At 39.9% G+C, this 13,784-nt stretch overlaps 1 protein-coding gene and 1 long non-coding RNA gene across 3 annotated transcripts in view; both read left to right on the forward strand.

The window, feature by feature from the left end:
- Positions 1 to 13,784, forward strand: part of AIG1 (androgen induced 1) — a 373,835-nt gene that overhangs the window by 31,532 nt on the left and 328,519 nt on the right. The gene's annotated exons all lie outside the window — the stretch shown is intronic.
- On the forward strand, positions 4,466 to 13,590 carry LOC145723122 (uncharacterized). Its single transcript, XR_014147978.1, has 2 exons — positions 4,466 to 10,307; positions 10,430 to 13,590. It is a non-coding gene; the product is annotated as an uncharacterized LOC145723122 (long non-coding RNA).

Consider the following 13,784-nt stretch of genomic DNA (forward strand, 5'->3'; position numbering starts at 1 on the left):
CCTTTGGCTCAGGTCATGATCCCAGGACCCTGGGATGGATCCCCGTGTAGTCGGGCTCCTTGCTCTGCGGGGACCCTGCTTCTCATTCTCCTCCCTGCTCATGCTCTCTCTCGCTATCTCTCTCTCTCTCTCAAATAAATAAATAAAATCTTTTAAAAATATGCAAATAAAGAATATGAAGAACAAAATATGGGAGACTTGGAGCACTAAAACAAAATATAGGAGACTATTTTTTGATATGAAAAATGCCTATTGAGACCCTCAGTAAAAAGTTCAAAACTGAAAGAGATCTTGACAGTCAATGAACATGTGTATGTTCTCCCTCTAAGTAGGCCCTATCCTTTGCCAGCCTTTCTGTTCTCTTATTTTATGGATATTTTATGGATATGGCAGGCAAAATCTGCCTGGCTTTTCCTGACATTTGCATACATCTGAACTTATTTGACGAGATTACGTCTGGCTTTATAGAGAAGTGGGGAGAAGGCAGAAAGAGAGAGAGACAGATGGAGACACAGCGAGAGTGATTTACATGGAAAAGAAGGAAGACAGTGATTCAGATGTGGTGAGGGCTGCTTGGGGCAGCGCCCCGATGAACCAATCACCAGCTCTGGGGTCACAGCTCTTTAAAGATCGCTGAGTGTGGTACGGAAACAGCAGAATCATCAGACACCAAGGGACCACGAGGCCTCGGAAAACCAGTGTCTCTGCAGTAGCCCTGTGGACAGAAGCCTAGAGCTCTCTGCCACGCTATAGTAGTTTAAGAACCCTCCAGGGACTACTCAAGACCTTGTGGCTTGGCCTGGGGTCCGAATTTGAGGGAGATCCCCAATTAGGGTGTAATTTAATCCCCTCTTCCATGTGAACAGGATGGGCCTCTGAGTCTAATTTGAGTTTCTTTTAAATAAATAAAATAAATGACATTTCTTACATACCCAGGTTTGAACTGACTTGGTCGCAACATTGTTAAGCAGCGTGGGGAGAAACAGCACGAGAAAATAAGCGTAACTATGCCGGAGGCCTGTTTGACGGTGTGTGTCAACATGTAAAATGAGCATGCTTTGTCACTAGCCATCTTAATCCCAGGACTTCACACCAAAGAACTTTCCTTATTGAGTCAAGTAAATAGATATACTGCAAAATTGCTTATAATGGCAAAAAGATTTTGGGAAACTGCATGCTTTTTAGGAGACTGATTAAGTAAGTTATGAACTAAATCATGTACATACATACAATGGAATATTCTGAAGCAATAAAAGTGATTATATGCTCAAAATCTTTGGTCACATCTCTCCTGCCTTCCAATATCAGAGCTCCTGGTTCTCAGGCCTTCAAACTCTGGGACTTACACCAGCGGACCCAGTTCTCAAGTGTTTAGCCTCAGATTGGGAGATACACCATTGGTTTTCCTGTTCTGAGGCCTTCAGATTCAGAGTGAATTATACCACCAGCTTCCCTGGTTCTCCAGCTTGTAGATGGCAGACTATGGGGCTTCTCGGCCTCCATAACTGCCTGAACCAATTCCTATTATAAATCTCCTCTTATCAATATCTAATATATCCTATTAGTTCTGTTGCTCTGGAGAAACTTGACTTATCCAAGTACTGATGCTGATACTTTTCTCCAAATAAGTCATAGGTTCCCAGTGGACATCTCTCTTGTGGGGGCACCAAGCCATACCCTAGAGATGTGCAGCAAAATACTTCAGTGTAAATTCTCGAAGGGTATGATTTCAAGAGATTTTTACTTTTTCTTATGCTGAACTATATTTTAAAATAAGGAACATGCATTGTTTTTCCAAAACCCATGGAAAAAAAAAGAAAGGAATGTTAACAACTAGAGTTTGCTGGGGTGTAGAGAATTGAGAGTTTCATGTACCATTGGTATAATTGAAAATTGGTAGAGCTTTTTGGAGGGCAATTTGACAGTTCAATTTCTAAGAATGTATCCTGTAGGAGTATTTGTACCCTTGCACAAAGATATATGCTCAATGATGCCCATTATAGGATTGTTTGTGGTGGCAAAAATGAAAAAAATAATCACTTTTTGTGGTCTATGTCCTCTAGGCAAAGTCTCCTTATGAGTCTAGTGTAAGAGTAGGCAAACAGTTATGTATTACACAACCATGAGAAACAGAGGAGAGGGATCCTTTTCTATATGTTGACACAGATAGAATGTTACAATATTGTTTATTTAAAATAGTAAGTGAAAAACAGTATGTAGAGTGTGATCTTATTTAACATTACTACAGGCATGCCTCCTTTTATTGCAATTTGCTTTGTTGCACTTCACAGATGCTTTGTTTAGTTATTTACTTTAATTTTTTTTCTTTTTAAGAGAGAGAGAGTGGGTGGGGAGGGACAGAGGGAGAGGGAGAGAATCTCAAGCAGGCTCCGCACCCAGTGCAGAGCCTGAGTGGGGCTGGATCTCAGGACCCTGAGATCATGACCTGAGCTGAAATCAAGAGTCAAGCATTTAATTGACCGAACCACTTAGGGGCCCCACATTTTTTTTTTTACAAATTGTTTTGTGACAACCCTGCATCAAGCAAGTCTATCAGCACCATTTTTCTAGCAGCATTTACTCACTTCAAGTGTCTGTCACATCTTGGGAATTTATACGGTATTTCAAACTTTTTTATTATCTTTATGTTCATTATGGTAATCTGTGATCGGTGATTATGACTCACTGAAAGTTCAGATGATGATTAGCATGTTTTAGGAATAAAATATTTTTAAATTAAAGTGTGTATATTTCCTTTTTAGACACAATGCTATTGCACACTTAGTAGACTACAATATAGTGTAAACATAACTTTTATGTGCGCTGGGAAACCAAAAAATTCATTTTACTCACTTTATTGCGCTATTCACTTGATGGCAGAGGTCTGGAACCGAACCTTCGGTATCTCCAAGTTATGTCCATATTTTTATGTGCTTGGGGCGCCTGGGTGGCTCAGTTGGTTAAGCGACTGCCTTCGGCTCAGGTCATGATCCTGGAGTCCCAGGATCGAGTCCCACATCAGGCTCCCTGCTCAGCAGGGAGTCTGCTTCTCCCTCTGACCCTCCTCCGTCTCATGCTCTCTGTCTCTCATTGTCTCTCTCGCAAATAAATAAAGTCTTAAAAAAAAAATTATTTTTATGTGCTCAGAGAAAAATCCCAAAGGATATCTACCAATTGGTTAGCAATAATTATCTCTGATGAATGGCATCACAGAATTTTCACTTCCCATTTTATACATTTCTACATTGTCGGAACATTTTACAATAAGCATCTATTATTCCTATCATAAGAGCGGAAAACAATGACTTTTTTTAAAAAAAAAAGAAGAAAAAAAAAACCCCCACAGAGAGGGGCATTGTTCCAGAGCTGGGTCTTGGGCCAAGATTTAGACTCTGCTGCATAGCGGTAGACAGGACCTTATTCAGCTGGAGCTTGTGAATAGCTTGATTGACATTCTCTGCCTGGCCTGGGCTTTCACTCATCTAGCACGGCTCAGCTGGGAACCCCCTTGAAATTTCCATGAAGGGGTCTCTCCTGCTGTGGGTGTGATATTGGCCATTTCTTAGTTTTCTGTCCAGCCAGAGAGCCAAGAATGCTACCAACTCTGGGATCAAGCTCCACCCAGCTCATTATTTCCTAGCTGTGTGACCTGGAGTAAGTTATTTAACCTCTCTAGTCTTCCTACCTCAATGGTCGATTTTGAAGATGAAGCTAAAAGACATGTAAAATTCCTTCCCAGACATTGCAGCATAGTAAGTATGTAATAAATGTCAAGTCACACCCCCACCATCACTGCCACTCCTTCTTTCCCTCTTTCTCATTCTCTGGCAGGTGGAAAATTTAGAGCAGTGGTTCCCAATGGGCCCTCTGCTATTTTCTTGGTGGCCTTTGATAAATGGGGGCCGCCATAATGAAGAAGCTACTGCCTTTGACCTGATCTGTGGGCAGGATCCAGGAATGCCAGATGTCCTGTAAGACAGGAGACAGTCCAGACAATAAAAATCATCTTGCATCTCACATAACTTGTCAATGTCCCAGAAGGTATTTGTATAAGTCAAAAACCTATTTATATTATCTGAGTTTAGAAGTTAATTCCATTTTATATAGCAACACTGCATTTCCCAGGAGGAAGGTTGTATTTTGTTTTGCTTGGATTTTACCACTGTTTTTTTTTTTTTTTTCAAAATCACATTTTGACAGTAGTTTCTCTTCTATGCTGTTTGAGTCTCCAAATAAAACACACCTCTAACCATCTGCTTTTGCAGTAGCCACAAGTTGGTTTAGTCTATTGGTATAACCATCTGACTACATCTGACTACTATATCTTATAGAGTGCTCATTCCTAACTAAGCATTTACACAATGAAATCCACACTAGTCTATTTTTTTTTAAAGATTTTATTTATTTATTTGACAGAGAGAGACACAGCGAGAGAGGGAATACAAGCAGGGGGAGTGGGAGAGGGAGAAGCAGGCTTCCCGCAGAGCAGGGAGCCAGATGCGGGGCTCGATCCCAGGACCTGGAATCATGACCTGAGCCAAAGGCAGACGCTTAACGACTGAGCCAGCCAGGCGCCCCCACACTAGTCTATTATAAATTATTTTTCTATAACATCTTTTATATTAGTTTGAATATTATATTGAGTTTTTTAATCTATGTGTACATAGATGGTATTCTTTAGATGTATGTAGATTGACTTTTATTTTGGAATCATAAAGGCAGCACTACAAGATAGTTATTACAAAAAGAGGAGATGGCAGTGTCTGGAAGAGCACAGAGTTCTTCAATTGCATCAATAACCCCAGAGGAGAACACCTCTCCTGAGAACTTGGGTGGGTTCAAGAACTGCATGTTTTCAAGTGAAGAATAGTGATATTGACTAAAATTCAGGCATCTCACCATTCCCATTTCCACAAGGATTGTGAATAACAGGATAACAACCAACATTGGTCCCTCTGGAGCCAGAACCGAGGAGACCACAGGAGCCAGAATAACTCTTAAGTACAGCTAGAGAAATGGAATAATCTTGCTGTCCTATCTAGTTTGTTAAACCAGAAGCAAGAGATATGTCATGAGTCTGTAGATGAAGTGAAAGTCAAGAAGCCAGAGAGGCCAAGTACATGGAGGAGGGGCAGGGATGGAGACAGTTGCTGGTAGGGGAAGGATGAATGAGGAAGTTGGGCAGGGAATAGGGGAAAGAATATGGAGCTGTTTTGGCCACAGCACATCTTTATTATGTGGGCTAGGCTCCAGCGGGCCTGCTAGACTTGCATGCTTCTACTGAACGCTGACTACTTGTTGCATGGCTTATTAAATGTGTCATCTAACATTTGAAAGAGAAGAAATTAAGACACCTGACTTCCTTAAGTTTCTATGCTCATGGGCCAGAAGATGGATGAAAACCATAAAAAAAAATTGCCAATAAATAAACCATTATTTCTATTCTGGAATACTCTGTTACTTTTATCTTAGTTTATTCCTGTTGGTGACTGAATGAGTTCCTTCACAGACTCACTGAGAACATCAACACGGAATGACCCGTGATAACCAATTATGAGGAAATAAATGATTTCCAAGACTTCCTAATGGGCTTCAGGCTACAGAGAGTGTGCAGGAGTGACATTAGTAATACTAAAAGTAATATCAACAACAAAAATAGAATGTGGAGTCTATAATGTAAAAACATTAGTTCCATAGTCTAGTTTACTGTAAATTGTAAGACAAATTTGAAAGCAAGATTTGCCGAGGATGTGCAAAATAGATGTCTTGTGCCCAAAGAATAACACAATGATTCTGTCAAAGTGAGGAACTCTATCAGAGGAGAGTAGTATGAAAAATCATTCTGAAGGAGGAAATCAGAAAGGAGTTAGGAAGATATTTTATGCAGATGAGTAGAGGTTTATTAAGGATATGAAATATAGGACAGGATGTAAATTAGGTGGCTTTTTGAAACATTTTGTCCATGTCATTTTTGATACATCCAGCCTGTCACTCATCATATCTGCCATCTTATTTTATACATATATGTACATATTTTATAAATTTATATATTCACACACATTGTGAAATATAGAGAGATGCAACTGGGGTACGAGCCCATAGTCAATCTAGTGAGGGACTCACCCTGATAATGCAGCAATAACAGCATAGACCAACGCCGGAGAAGCCTGGAGGCTACAAGGGAATCTTAGAAGGGCACCTATCCTAGTCCAGGATAGTCCCAGAGAGCTTCCCAGAAGAAACTGTGTCTAAGCTGAGATCCAAGAATGAGTTGAAATTTACTGGAGAGTGAAGGACAGGGATATTATGTCCTACAGAGGCGATAGCATTTAGAAAGGCCCAGAGAGAACAAAGACTCTTCAAAACCTAACAAGAAGTTCAACACGAGGAGATAAGTGGAGTGAACTGGAGAAATAGGCTACAAAGGTAAACTGGACCCAGATCATAGCAAGAACTTTTAAGAATTTACATATCCTAAGAGCAATGGCAAGACTTTAAAGCCTTAAGTAGGGGAGCAACATGACCAGATGAAAATCCCCTCTGGCTGCAGTGTGAAGAATAGAATAAAAGGGAATAAAACAGAACTGTATAATTTTAATATATTTATCTATTCAATTAACATATGTGGCTCATCTACAATTCCCTACTTTCTAACTTCCAGCTCTAAGTGGCCGATGTGAACCCAATATATCACTGTACTTCAAGCATTGTTTTTTCAAAAGATATACCTATATGTCCTGATTAACATATTAGGGAAGAATGAAACAAGAGCTGTAGAGAATAAAATGAGAAGATTATAATCGATGGACTCTCTTGAAGGAACGAGAAAACAATTTTAAGTGCAAGATAAAAGGTTAGCTCGCCTGGTAGATCTAGAGCCTTAAAAAGTCTTGCGTTTATAACACAGGTAACAAATAATTATAATTCAGAGCGACAAATAAAACACTTTAAAGGGAATACTGGGAAAGCTTCATAGAGGAGGTAGAAATTTGTCTGGATTATTTTTAAAGAATGGGCATGAGGACCTGGAGTGAGAGATGCAAGAGAACAGGGGCTACCACAGAACAGATTAAACAGCAAGACCAGGAATGAGTGTTAACACCAGTCTCGGGGCAAATAAATTTAGAGATGCAAGGTCCCTGGATTTACCCAGAAGAATCACTGTTAACGGCAAATGGAAGATAGAAAAGCAAAGGAATAGTGAAATTACCATGAGATATGGGGGTGGGGAAACAAAAGAAGAAAGCAACAAAATACGGATAGATAGGGTTTCAATAAACTGAGATTGGAGGAAAGTGGTGAAATATTTCAAGGGGAGGGATCCTCTTGAAAAAGGAGGGGCAAAAGACACAATAAGGATAAAGGGTAACTTCTGCTTGGAACTGTGGGCATAGTGCTGGACAATTGCTGGTCCCTGACTGTCCCCACTCATGGTATCCTGGATGGAAGAGCATTAAAGTCTTGGAGCAGGAGGTGGAAGGACTCCAAGTTCTGATTTCGGAACTCTCACCTTGCTGAGACAGGTGGATAGATTAATGTCATGCAGGACTGAGGACAGGGAGACCAACCTGGTTTCAACAGCCCAAACACTACGTGAAAAAGGCATCAATTTCATGGGTCTATGAATATGGGAAGGAGAGGAGAGGAGAGATACTATGTAGTGGGAGAAGGTGAGAGAGAAGAATCTGTCAATCCTTGGGCATGTGAGTTGAAAATGGGCCAGTTAGCCTTGCCCTACTGCAGAGACTGTGGGGACCGTGCCAAACCAATGAAAATGTCAGCATAGTAGATATTTGCATCTATTAGGAATGTCAATAGTACGTCACCAATCCTTATAATAAACAAGACACGTAGCATGGAGGCCCCATGAGATGGTACTTGTGGAAGCGGTGGGTAAGAAATGTTTTTCTTTGAATACTTGGCTTTGGTGCTGTTGAAAAGCAGAACTAGAAAGCTAAGTTATTATTATTTGGCCAGAGATTTATTTATCTTTCTTATATGCAGTAATAGCTAACCATATTAACAGTTTTAAATAGCCTCCAACAGTTCAGTGATTCTGAGAAAAGCTAGTGAGTTCATACTAAGTAGATCCATTGGTGTCTTGATATGAATTAGCACAGAAGTCCACAAACAAATCCTTTGTTTTTTCCACTTTCTCCATGATGGTTTCTAATAACTCTGCACATGCTCCTCCACCTTTTATCCCTGCTACACATTGGCCAAGGAGTATCCAAAGTAGTACATACATTACAGGATTCTTTTCGGCATCCCTTGAAGCCTATGTAGAAAACTTACAGAGAAAAATAAAGAATAAGCAGATTTCAGGAATCTACTGGGTGGGAAGCTTTGAAACTTGGTTTGAGTACTAATTTTAAAAAAACAACTGAGAAGCGTGGCAAGTTTCTGAACAAGATAGCAAGAATTAAAATGGGATTTTAACATTTAATTATAGTTACTGTCATAAGGTAAATGGGAGAAAGACTGGAAAGATCTATGGGAGCTTCCAAGAAGAAAGTTCTATTTTAGTCTGTTGGGCTGTTGTAACAAATTACTACAAAATACCACAGTCTGAGTAGCTTATAAGCCACAGAAATTTATTGCTCACAATTCTGGAGGCTGGAGTCCGAGATCAGCGTGGTAGGGTGAGGGCCCTCTTCCAGGTACCAGAACTGTTGTATCCTCATATGGCAGAAGGGCTCTACCTTTTCCTGCCTTCAGGCATCCGGGCTCCTGGTTCTCTAGCCTTTGGACTCCAGGACTTACACCAGTGGCCCCCTGGTTCTCAGGCCTTCAGACTCAGACTGAATTATGCCTCCAGCTTTTCTGGTTGTCCAGCTTGCAGATGGAAGACTGAAGGACTTCTTGGCCTCCATAGCCACACCAGCCAATTTCTATAATAAATCTCCTGTATCCTATTGGTCCTGTTTCTCTGGAGATCCCTGACAAATACATTATCGTAGCAAATAAAATAGAAAATAGGTAGGGTTTCGGAATTTTTCTTGGTGCCCAAAAGAAAAGAAGGAAGAAAAATAAAGGGTTATCAAAGATGTTTCAGATCAGGGGCACCTGGGTGGCTCAGTCGTTAAGTGTCTGCCTTCCGCTCAGATTATGATCCTAGGGTCCTGGGATCGAGCCCTGCATTGGGCTCCCTGCTCCGCAGGAGGCCTGCTTCTCCCTCTCCCCCTCCCCCTGCTTGTGTTCCTTCTCTCGCTTTGTCTCTCTCTGTCAAATAAGTAAATAAAATCTTAAAAAAAGAAAAAGATGTTTCAGATCAAGAGGTAGCATAATTTGAAGCTATGCCATGTAAAAACATGAGGACCTGGAGTGAGAGATGCAGGAGAACAGGGGCTACCACAGAACAGATTAAACAGCAAGACCAGGAATGAGTGTTAACACCAGTGTCGGGGCAAATAAATTTAGAGATGCAAGGACCCTGGATTTAACCAGAACAAATCACTGTTAACGGCAAATGGAAGATAGTCAAAGGGAGGAAAAGCATTCAAGAGAAGCAAAGGAATAGTGAAATTACCACGAGAGATATGAAGGTGGGGAAACAAAAGAAGAAAGCAACAAAATATGGCTGGAGCTCAGAAGATATTCAGAAGTATGTCAATGAGAGATAAGTTAAGTTTGAAAAGCATGAGAAAGGGCCAGAATCTCTCTGTTTTAGAACGCCTGCTACTTGTATTGCTCTATAAAGTATGACTTGTGGAGCCTTGAAATTGTTTTGAACATAGCATAATAGATGGGGGGAGTGCACGGTCTCAGCACACAGCACCTCTGTCCTGTCATCAATCCACAAGAAGGACAAAGGCAGTGCCATGGATGCAAGGGAGGAGGAGAAGCTGATGGATGAGAGACATCACAGGTGAGACGGACACAGTAATGGGAATAATGATGAAAGAACAGAGGAAATAAGTGTGGGAGGGAATAAACATTTATTTCCTAAATGCTCATTTAGAGCATTATCTCGTTCAACCTTCACCAGAGCCCCGAGGAGCCCACATCACCGAATCACCTTCTTACGATTGAAGTAACAAGAGGTTAAATAATGTGTCCAAGACCACAGAGACCCAATGGATCTGAGACTGTATCCAGAACCTAATATCACAACATTTGTCTTCCTGGGATGAGCAAATAGCATTCATAGGATAGAAGAAACAAAAGGAGAAAAGCTAAGGTGAAATTATTAAATAGAAGAAATCCTAGAAATGCGATTTTAAAACATGATGACAAGCCACCAGTCGTCAAAGTCAAGGGTGTCACTGGACTGCTATGGGAAATACCCCTGGACTACTAAGGAAATGGTAACTATTTAAGAAAACTTAATTTTCACGGGTGGAATGGTGGGAAGAGTCTTGTATTAATCAACTGAGACATAGTATGAAAATTGTAAATAATGAAACAAATGCCATGTTTCCTCTGGCAGAAAAATATGGCCAGATTGTGGCAACAGTACAAGAATTATATGAAGGAGACCCCCTGGAGAAGAATCATCTCCCCCGCCCCATCCTTCTATCAGCCAGACTTTTCTCAGCAACTCTGATTTGGGGAAATAAAAACGGTAGGAAATTCAGCATTTGCTCTTGGCAACACTTGCCTTCTTTTTCGGCCACCCCCCACATTTCTTATTTGATCTATCCATTATATTATGTATCCACATCTCAGATCCTCAATGGATATTTTCAAATAAAAAACCACTAGCTAGTAGTATAAGGGTATCTACCTCACAGGTGATTTTCTTAAGCGCCGTGACTTTTACTCCACGTAGAATGAATAAATCAATAAAATGTAAAATGTGTCTTCCCTGGACACAGCATTTCTGAAAATTGTTTATTTCATGAGAAATGCATGACAGATGGTATGAGTAGTGATGAGGCATTCAAAACAGTACAAAGTTTCCTACTGTTCTGTCAGATGTTTCCACTCTCTGTTCCATCCATTAAGTGCTGACTTATTTTTCCTCCACGAACTTCAGTTTGGCTTTTTAAAGATAAATAATGCTTTTGGTATTCATTTAAGATTTTCTTATACTATTACTGGAAACCTCCATCTGAAATGCAATTTTCACATGACACAGGAGAAGTGGTTGGAAGCATCTACTATAATTTCAATCATCAGAACCCATAAAGAGTATGGTACTCATTGGTCAAAGAGCATTCCTTAAATTACCTATGATCATTGAAATTATTCAATTCAGTGTGTAGGTCGCTGCATAAGTAATAGTTAAATACGTTTAGTTAAAGAAAAAGCTACTATAAAATTCTAAATGTCCAGTCAGTTATTAACAGTTTTTAAAAACAATACCCACAGAAAATTATATTACCTCAAGGATAATTAAATTAGGCTTATTCTATTCTATTGGATAAACAGTGAATGTTAGTTTCCTTGAGGTCCACTCCATTTTCTGACTGCAAATGGGTAAATGCATACAACTGGAGTATATACACACTCACATGCATATGTGTGCACACACATACAACTTTCAACAAGATATTGTTTACTATGGTCCTACGTGACCCGGATGTCCCAAGCTTACTCCACACTACTCTCTCATGCAGTTTGGGTTATTTCCTCTTTTGGAATCTTTTGAAGAATAATTTTGAATAAAAGAAAACTCGTAAGCATGTGGATAGTGATGTTTTAGATGGGCATTTCGGATGGCAAGTGTATCATGTTTTTATTCTGCCCACTGACTCAGATCCTTTATAGAATCAAGTGACTCAGCATATGCTGATCTATGGTCAAATTGAGATTTATATCACTTTATCAGAAAGACTATAATCTCTAATAAGAAACAAGAAAAAGGAAAGATATTTAAAAGAAAAACCCCAATTAAAGGCCAAAGACTTTTCAGCAAAACTGTATCTGTCGAAAAGTAGAAGAACATCTTCAAGGTTATTCTGGAAATAAATTGACTCTATTTGGCAACCTTCATCAAATGGAAAGTACTGCAACTCCTCCTGCCAGTTTTCTTGTGTGCAACTGACCAATGCTAAATAAGAAACAAACCCCAAACCCCTTTGCTTTAATTTTTTTGTCTGGCCAGCAAACCAACTTAACGAATTATTTTATTTTTATAGAAGAGATTTGCAAAGTAGATTGCCATCTGTAATTTTTTTTTAACCCAGCACTCAGTAGCATAATTGGCTAAAATTTTGTTGTTGATAGAATCCTAATGATAATTACAAATGGAAGAGAAAACGGGGATATTGAAATCTGAATGATTTGAAGCAGCATTTTTAAAGCCGTAGCAGAATAATTCTGCTATGTAGACTTGCCTTCTAGCTTCCTTTTCTCCCAGAATTCAGATTTGTGGCAAGCACAAGTGGGTATTACAGCTTTATAGATTTAATTTTCATTACGGATTAATGGGGAGGGAGTTTGGGGGGGAAGAAGGGAGTGAGGGAGAGGGAGAGAGAAAGAAAAGCAGCTTGCAATTGGAGCATGCTGCATGGGGCCAGCAGTCCAGAGGAGACATCAAAATCACATTGTTCTGACTTCCAGGGTATGTGCTAAGCTAAGCTCTTAGGAGAAGAAAGAAAATGTGAGTTCTTTTTTTTCTGAAGTTCACTACCTATTTTCATACATCCATTTAAGAAATATGTATTGAGGGGCGCGTCGGTGGCTCAGTCTGTTAAGTGTCTGCCTTCAGCTCAGGTCATGATCTCAGGGTCCTGGGATCAATCCCCAGGGCAAGCTCCCTGCTCTGCGGGGAGTCTGCTTCTCCCTCTGCCCCCCCCTCCCCCCGCTTGTGCTCTCTCTCTCTCTCTCACTCATTCTTTTTCTCTCTCTAGGATAAAATCTTAAAAAAAGAAAGAAATATGTATTGAGTATTTAATGCCAATAATTACAAAGTTATTAGCCTGAAATAGCAATTTCATTACCAAAGGGTAAATACCATCATTGAAGAATGGCATTCTTGGGTTCTGACCCTTTGTTCTGATAGAAGGATTAAGTAAGATTCTGCTGAGACTAAATGCTGCCTTGGAGCAAGGGAGATAGGACCATCATTAATTATCTTTGACCATTTGTTTTGGTCAAATATGCTAGTTAGCATCAAGATTTAGCTCAGCCTCTCCATTCCCCCTTCAACCAGATGTTCAGCTCAAGTTGTAAAATGTCGACAAATTCAGATACAATCCTTACATATTTTCCATTCAATCAGGATTCCCACTGTCCTTAGAATGAAACACAAATGCTTCTCTAGGGCTGATAAAGTCTTCTACAGCCTATCCTCACTCATTTCATCTCATACTACCCTCCTCCACTACTCTTCAGCCTCTCTGGTCTTATTGGTTTTCCCATAACATTCTGAGTTATTTTATTTTATTTTTATTATGTATTTATTTCTTTTCTACATGCGCTGTTCCCTCTATCTGAAATACTCTCAATTCAATCTTCATTGCTTAGCTCAAATGTTATTTCCCCAGAAACCGTCCCTGAGAAGCTTCCCTTGAGACCTTCCCTCACCTTTTTACTGACTAGCGCCTCACTCTGCTTTATTTTCTTCGTGGCACTTATCTTTACTTGAAAATACTTGTCTCTTTGTTTGTTCACTTGTTTGGTGCCCATCTTCTGTTGCTAAAATGTAAAAAATATGAAAGCATGAACCTCACTTCTCTTCCCCATTGCTGTGTTTCCCGTGTCTCTGATGGTGTGTGCCACCTATTTGCTGAATAAGAAGAAGTTTAGGAAAAAATCCTTGATTGAGATCTCTGTTCACAAGTCCTCTGGTTATTGAAGCATCTTATCTCTTCTCTGTTTTTCAGGTCCTGACAGTT

This window comes from Leptonychotes weddellii, chromosome 8 (assembly GCF_054177405.1).
Source record: "Leptonychotes weddellii isolate Sample4059 chromosome 8, ASM5417740v2, whole genome shotgun sequence".
NCBI classification, from domain to species: domain Eukaryota; kingdom Metazoa; phylum Chordata; class Mammalia; order Carnivora; family Phocidae; genus Leptonychotes; species Leptonychotes weddellii.